Raw genomic sequence first — 8,979 nt, 5'->3', positions numbered from 1 at the left:
AAGTAATGGGAAAATGTAATTACACAGTTGTCTTTTGAATTGACATCCTGACGTACTGATTACCTTAAAACGTGTTTGTTTTATTAAAGTCATAATGTGATGGATAGTACCCATACTATACGCTCTCCCTGCAAGAGATTTTGGGGACCAAACACGACTTCCGCAAACAAATTGCTAGGCCGTGTAAATTCATATTAAAGTTATATGATCATGTATACTCAATTTACTATCACCTTTTGTTTAGAATAATGAGTTAGTGTTTATTGGTATAGTTATACCATGTATTGTTCTCCTGCTATAGCATTTAATATGTTCTTTCTGTTATAGTATCTTTGTATGCTCTTTCTGTTAGTGCGTATTGTATCTTCCTCCTTGTTTCTATTTATAGAATGATCTAGTATCTAGTATAAACTGAACCCCTAAACTATACCCCTTATAGTTTACTAGTATCTTTACTTGAACTGTTATTGAAAAGACTCATTTTTCTACTAAGTTATGATTGTACTTTAAAAACGGAGTTTTATAAACTATAAAGTAACACAACTTAAAAAGAGTTTTTTAAATGTTTTGATCACTTATAAAAGACATAAGTAATCTTTTGAAAGATGTTTATAACAAACATTTACATAATTACCATTGTGTTCAACTTGTATTCCCCCCCCCCCCTAAAAGCATTTAAAATAGTTTAAAAGATTCATTATAGGGGTATGAACTCACCTTATGTGGGTGATTCAAACGAATATGCGCATAAGGATGTGAAGTTCCATGAATGAAGTCCCAAGACACAAACAAGTCCTAAATGACATATATTGACATGAATATAGTGTTAAGAAGCAACTACATGTAGGAAAACATCTTTAGGGACTATGAAACAATTAGACCAAGTGTTAGAATCACATGTGATTCATCAAAGGGATGTTTAAGGCCATGAATTGGTGTTTACGGCCATGGGTTTATGGACTTGGAGTTTACGGCCGTAAACTCATGGTAAAAGGTGCACAAAAGGGTGATTGAATGATAGGGAAGCTTGTGGGACTATTGCTCAACAAGAGGATAAGCAAAACAAACACTTTGGAAGGCTTTTGAGGTGTTTACGGCCAGACCAAGAGTGTATGGCCATAAAAACTCTAATTGGTGTCATTTTGTCTTAAATAAAAGGGGTTCAAGAGTTCTTTATGGATAGCAAGTGTCTAGAAGTGTTTAAAGCTCAAGTTAAGACGAAAACAAGGGTTTACGGCCATAACCAAGAGTTTACGGCTGTAAATTCTTGAAGTTGATGAGATTTAAGATGTTTAAAGGCTATGATCTAGTTTTTAACATGCCTAACTAGATGATAGATGGAGTACTCACACATTTGAGGGCCTTTAAGGAGTTTTCGGCCACCAAGAACAAGTGTATGTTCTTGGTGTTCTTCGTGAAAGTTGATGATCTTGAAGATCTAAACAAAAGAGATGATTTTATGGATGAAATCATAGGGGTGTACTATATTAAGAAGATTAACAACTCAAAGATGGAAGAACACTTACGTTTTTTTTGAGATCTAGGATGAAAGGCTTGATGATAATTGAGAGAGAAAGGAAGTTTCTTTAGTTGAAAGTGTAAGAATGAAAGAAAAGTGAAGGGAATGAGACTTAAGGGGGGAATTTACGGCCAACCTTGAGTTTACGGCCGTAAACTCAAGTGTTATGGCCGTGAACTCCTTTCGGTGGTGTTTAAGGCTTGAATGTTGTACAGTGACTCTAGCAAGAACTTCCCAACACTCATTCCTTGAGTTTATTAGGCTTAAACCTCATTAGAATGACCCCCGTTAGATGGAATTTCGTCCCAAAATTAGCTTTCTTAGTAGTACTACTGGGGTTGCGCTCCTATGATTGGCATATTACCCACTCGTAGACATGGAAATTATGCGTATTATTTATGAGAGGATTCATACTCGGTGCATCTATCATTACCTCGTGTATACGAGTCGTATATAATCAAGATTAGTTAGAAGGTCGGATGTGCGACTCTGCCCCAGGTCCACAACCAAACAAGGAATAGGAGATAGGGCAGAAGCACACATACTGAATTTGCATAATCATAATAATATACCACCCTCACATATACACTGAATAAATAATAGGTGGTCTGTATTCATCCTTAGCCTCTGTGCTCGAACGTGGTCTGCTGGACGAGTGGTATTTCGTAAAGGTCTGTTGAACCTACGGCGTCAAGGCTTCAGAAGGGAATGTACTCTTCACACGAGTACATCGGGGTTTGGAATACGAACGGCAAAACTAAGGTCTAGGTTGGACTGTTGTTACGAATGAAGAAGGTTTCGTGAATTTGAAGGTCGAGGCGATAGAAACATATGAACTTAGTATTGTGAGGACCATGCCAATTCGTGACGAATGATAGAAACAGACTCTTTACTGAACAAAAGTTTGGCCGATTTGGAAGAAATGTTTAATATACGATGATGTACCCCTAGTGTGCTCAACAATGTAATCTTTCTTAACGTTCTAGTGATTTCTAATTTCCCCTTGATGTTAACACTTCTATGTATCGTTCCGCGATGAGCGAGTACATACTGTGAAAGTGCTTTGATAACTAGTGTGGATACTTTATACTACGATCCTCCTCGGTACCACTATGATCGCCTGTCATATACAAGTTATGAATAATTAAGATGAATAACATAGTCGACTGAGTAACTCTGCCTCAAATCCACAACCAAACAAGGAACAAGAATTAAGGCAGAATCACTCACTCTAAGTCTGCAAAATCTTAGCTATGCACAACCCTGATGTACATAAAATGCCATCATAGCTTCTCTGAACGGATCTTTTAGTTCTCTTGAATACTGTGACTTGTTCCGGTAAGTGACTTATTATAATTACTTTTAAGTGGTTTCCCCAAGTTTTAATCTTATATAATATAAATTAATTTTTGAAGAAATTCTTATTTTATTTCGAAAACGTACCGCTGCTCTCTGACGATTCCAGGGTTGATTCTCCTACGGTGATCATCAGAATTTGTCCATCCGCTCCTAGGTTCTTTGTTATCGGGTTGTCCCTCTGGTAGTGTCCAATCTCACCACAGCCATAGCAAGCTTGGTTTTCTTTAGCTTTGGGGACTTGGGAGATTCGTTGAGCGGGTGCCCTGCAGAAACAGACTGTATGTCCCTTTATGTGGCAATTCAGGCACTACATTTCCCGGCACACTTCGGTGTGGTGATAGTTTCACTTTCCACACTTCAGAAGGGTTCCAGCATATCGACTGGCAGGGGCTGGAGTAGCAGGGGTTGTGGCGGCATACATAGTACTCGTTTGTTGCTCCTGCAGGGTTTCTTTTCTTGTTCGCTTCTTCTTCCTCTTGTTCCTCGACTTCCATTTATAGTACTCTCCTCTTGATGGCTCAGAAGCGGGGACTTCTACACCATGGTGGACTCCATGGTCAATGAGTCACTGGGCCAGGGGTTTGACACTATCGAATGTGGATGGGTTAGAAGACAACACATCTCCTTGGATTGGGGCAGATAGACCCCAGATGTATCTTTCTATCTTCTTTCTCTCTGGGGTATCAATCCTGGGGCATAGTGCTTCTAGGTCGCTGAACCTGTCAGTGTAGGCTACTATGTCAGATCCGACCATCGTGAGCTCCCATAGTTCTTGTTCTAGTTTTTGAATTTCGCCCATCGGGCACTATTCTTACAGCATTAACTCTTTTAGGTTCTCCCAACCTATTGAGTTAGCAACTGATAGGGTCAGTGACATAGCATGGTTGTTCCACTATGTCAGGGCTCTGTCGGAGAAGGTGCAGGCAACAAACTTCACTTTGCTCCCTTCTAGGCACGAACAGATTTCAAAGACTGAATCTTTTTTCTCGAACCATCACATCAGAGCGATGACTCCACCATTTCCATTAAAGGATTTGAGTTTGCAATTTATGAAGTCCTTGTACGAACACTCCCTTGGGTGTCCGTGAGAATCTCCGGGGTTAGCTAACTGGGTACCGCTACCAGATCCGAAGGTACCACTTTCGCCGAAGTGAGCTAGAGCAGTTGCCACTGCGGAGGATATCGCTGCTTGGAGAGCTGAAGGATCGAATTGTGGAAGAGGTAGTGGCGGTTGAGTTGGAGTTATAGGAGTAGTGTGCCTGTTTGATATGCAAGGAGGCATCTTTGCTAAAAGGATTCAAAGATGAGATGGAATAAGTCTATAGTAGTGGACATAAGCCGAAAGCTGAAAGACAAGGTTATCCTAGTTCTGAGTGTATCTGGTCCTAACTTCCACAAGGTTCTGGAAACAATTCATAAAAGAGTCTATACCAAATAAACTTTATGAATTAGAAATGGATATCTTCGAATGAATATTTGTGACCTGAGTAACTATTACCAGTTGCATGTAAAGAAAATAATCCTAACACATAATGTGAGCAGTGTTTCCACCTACTCTTTAAGTTAACCAAGATTATTATTTATTAGTGTGACACATAAGACGTTATGGTTACTTCCTTTGCTTCTTCTTTGATAGCTTCTCATGAACTTGCTCTTGTTCCTCCTTGACTCTTCAGTTTATAGCTATGAGGAAGTGGTTACATCTATCTGGTTTTGTCATGCGAGAATGGAAGTGTCTAAAGAATATATGAGATTTAAGTAAAACATTATGGGGTGATCCTTACAGAGTCCTCCTATAATTGCACAATGTATACAAGTTGTATATAATTAAAGGTTAAATAGACCTTCGAATAAGTGATCCTACTCCAAAAACACAACCAAACAAGGAATAGGTAGTGAAGCATAGATCACAAATTCTAAGGCTATAAAATCTCAATTATATAAAACCTTGGAAGTATACACTCCAAAATTATAGATCTATCCGTAAGGGTCTCTTAAGTTATCACATAAGTTATTTATAGTGCCTAAAATACTCCTATAATATTTTAATGTAATATACTTGGTACGTTTTAAACTTGTTATCATTTTATAGTATCATAAAATACTCCCATAGTATCTTATCCTTATGTTCTGATCTAGAAGTCTCTCTAATAGAATTTGGTAAGTTTTAAGACTGTCGCAACAGTAGATCACTCCCAAACACATGTCGGTCACATCTCGAATGAATATAGTTGATCAGGCTATATTGATCCTAGATATGATTACATAAATGCCCAGGTTTGACCGCAGTGTACAACCTTTAAATACTTATGTTTTGTTACTCTTGTGATACTTGTTCTAGTATGTATATATGTATAAGCACGTGAATATATTTTATAAGGTATCGTTATATATTTAAAATATATTACTATCCAAAGCACTTCGGCCCAATTGTATTTATAGTTGTATATCTTTTATCGGTTCACATACTTAGTTCACTATAAAGAATGCTCTGATGCCAATCTGTCACACCCCAAAACCGGAACGACGGAAACGTTCGGGGGTGGAGGACGTCATGTTTAGTATCACAAGACTTGCATCATAGTAATTAAAGTAATAAACAACCATTTCATTAGAAAGAAAGTGTTTACAAAATATGTGGTTCACAAAACATAGACTACAAAGTAAATAACAAAATAAGACTTGAAGCTATACTGCTCCATCTTTTGAATCCCAGTGCACGTTCCTTCTATAATCACTTAGTTTATACAAGCTAAATATAATCTAATATCGAATAGATAGTTAATTGTGTGAATCTGACCTAAGCCCACAACCAAACAAGGAACAGGAAATGAGGCGGAAAGCACACATCCAACTACCTATCAGGTATTAATTATATATAGCCTTGATGTATAAACTAATGTATTATAGAGTTAACCACCTAAGGTCCTTTAAGCTTATACTGGTTTAATAAAATTGATTAAACCCTTTACTGGTAAGTTTCTAGTTTTGTCTACCAAATGTTCTATTTGAAAAGTATGTTTTGTATTAGAAAATGGTGTATTGGATTTGTATACTATAACCTGGCCCATACCTGGTACCCCTTATGATTACTTGCTGTTTACGGAACATATATGTAACTAAAATCAGTTAGATAGTAGGCTGGGTGAATCTGCTGTAAGCCCACAAGCAAACAAGGAATAGGAAATGAGGTGGAAAGCACACATCCTACTACCTGTCGGATCCGATTAATATATATCCATGATGTATACACTAAGGAATCATAAAGTTAGCATTATAGGCCCCCTTTCTACTAAATGTAATAGACTCGAGTGTTCTGTTTGTCGTTTGTAAAATGTAAGTTTTCCCTAGTTTATAATTATCTTAACTCGAAAATAGTTTGCGTTAACTTTCAAGTGGAGCTGTCGCAATATGAAAGTAATAGGAAAATGTAAGTAGACAGTTGTCTTTTGAATTGACATCCTGACATGCTGATTACCTTAAAACATGTTTGTTTTATTAAGGTCATAATGTGATAGATAGTACCCATACTATATGCTCTCCCTGCAAGAGATTCTCGGGACCAAACACGACTTCCGCAAACAAATTGCTAGGCCGTGTAAATTCACATTAAAGTTATATGATCATGTATACCCAATTTACTATCACCTTTTGTTTAGAACAATGAGTTAGTGATTATTGGTATAGTTAGATCCTGTATTGTTCTCCTGCTATAACATTTAGTATGTTCTTTCTATAATAGTATCTTTGTATGTTCTTTCTGGTATCACGTATTGTATCTTCCTCCTTGTTTCTATTTATAGAATGGTCTAGTATCTAGTATGAACTGAATCCCTAAACTATACCCCTTATAGTTAGTAGTGTCTTTACTTGAACTGTTACTGAAAAGACTCATTTATCTACTAAGTTATGATTGTACTTTAAAAACGGAGTTTTATAAACTATAAAGTAACACAACTTAAAACGATCTTTTGAAATGTTTTGATCACTTATAAAAGAAATAAGTAATCTATTGAAAGATCTTTATAACAAACATTTACACAATTACCCTTGTGTTTAACTTGTATTCCCCCCTTAAAAGCGTTTAAAACAGTTTAAAAGATTCATTATAGGGGTATGAACTCACCTCATGTGGGTGATTCAAACGAATATGCGCGTAAGGATGACAAGTCCCACGAATGAAGTCCCGAGACACAAACGAGTCCTAAATGACATATATTGACATGAATATAGTGCTTAGAAGCAACTACATGTAGGAAAACTATAATGACCAAATTTTCAAGTCCAAAAATTTCATTTTAATTAGTTGACTCATAAAAACATTCATAAAAAAAATTCTATGAAGTCACATCACCTCATAAAACAACATATCATGTCTGAAAACCCAAGTCATAAAATTTGTAAATGTCAGAGTACAATCCCAGAATATCCATAGTGCGGAAAACAAAGGGTGTGTGTAGGATGTGCCGCTAATGCGCCAGCTCCTTCCCCTTCGCTGAAGAGGTACCTAAAACCAAATTTGTAAACTGTAAGAATGAAGCTTAGTGAGTTCCCCTATCGTACCACATACCATACAAGCATATAGCATACATACTGCCGGGCAATTTTGGGGTGCCCGACCTACCTGGTACGGCCATTCTGGGGTGCCGACCTACCCTTGCGGCCATTCGGGGGTGCCATCCAACCCTTTTCATGCCATTCTGTGGTGCTGACCTACCCATGTCAAGAGAGACAAATGATCGGGTAGCACCTGAATCAAACAATACCTGAACTGGGATATTGTTCACATAGAATGATCCTAAACAGAGCACATACATAACATATCAAAATCACAACAACATATCATAAAAGCATAAACATGAAGTCATACCCGTCACCACATCAGGTGTAGCGCATGCCTCCTCAGTAGTCAACTGGAAGGCCCGACTCCTCACCACTGGAGCCTCAGCCTTGGCCTGCCGACCATCAGTAATCCGCAGGGTCGCTGGAGCTGGCGCCTTCACTAGCGCTGCTGCTGTCAACTGGGGGAAGTTGTCCTTCTTGTGGCCCCTCTGGTTGCAGTGGAAACACAACAACTCAGACGTCTGAATAAACGGTGCAGGGGCGGTACAATCGCTGCTGAAGTTCCCCGTCTTGCCGCACTTGTAGCAGCCCGATGATCCCAATCTACATTCCCCCTCATGTGGCCTGCCTCATTTCTTGTAGCGGCTTGGTCCTAACTGGACTTTCGGCCTACCATCTGATCCATTGGGCTTCTTCCCTAAAGCCCCAGTCGTCTGCCCCTCCTCTACCTTCCTCTTTCGGACATGCTCCAAATCGATCTCCCTCTTCCTTGCCCTGGAAATCATGGAATCCAGGGTAGGGCAAGCTAAAAAACTAACATGCTCCCGAATGTCGCCTCGCCGCATGTCATGATAGCGGGTCCTCCTCATATCCTCATCTCCCGCATATTGGGGCTCCAGCAATGCCCTCTTCTGAAACTTGGCGGTGATCTCCGCTACAGTCTCCGTAGTCTGTTTCATGTCCCAAAACTCCCTGGTCAGCTGCTGAAGCTCTACAGCTGGTGCAAACTCCGCCCTGAATCTGGTCACAAAGTCTAACCAGGTCATAACCTCAATAGCCGAGGCTACTAGTGAGTCACCAGCTGAATCCCACCAATCTCTAGCCCTGTCTCTCAAGCATCCTGCTGCATATCTCACCTTCGACCCATCCGGGAAAAAGCTAGTCAACTACACAAACTCAATGTCTGCAATTCATTGTCTGGTAGCAATGGGGTCCTTCGCCCCATGGAAATACGGTGCACCACTGCCCCTGAAGTCCTTAAAGGATAGTGTGCGGGATCCTGACCGGCTGGTCAGCATGTCACTACTGAACGCCCTAAGGTGATCCTCCATCAACTCGACAATCCCTTCCTTGATCGACCGAAAGATGATCGGAGTCACATCAAGGATGCCTCAAGTGATCTCGAAGGCGATGAACTCGTGTGGCCTCTAATCTACTGGCTCGGAACCTGATCCCAAACCCGATCCCTCTTCGGAACTGCCAATTGCTGGCCTAGAACGTAGTACCACCATTCTGCAATACATCATGACAACCGTCAG

Source organism: Lactuca sativa, chromosome 4 (assembly GCF_002870075.4).
Source record: "Lactuca sativa cultivar Salinas chromosome 4, Lsat_Salinas_v11, whole genome shotgun sequence".
NCBI lineage: Eukaryota > Viridiplantae > Streptophyta > Magnoliopsida > Asterales > Asteraceae > Lactuca > Lactuca sativa.
The sequence above is the reverse complement of the archived record's forward strand: the minus strand, read 5'-3'. Positions refer to the sequence as shown.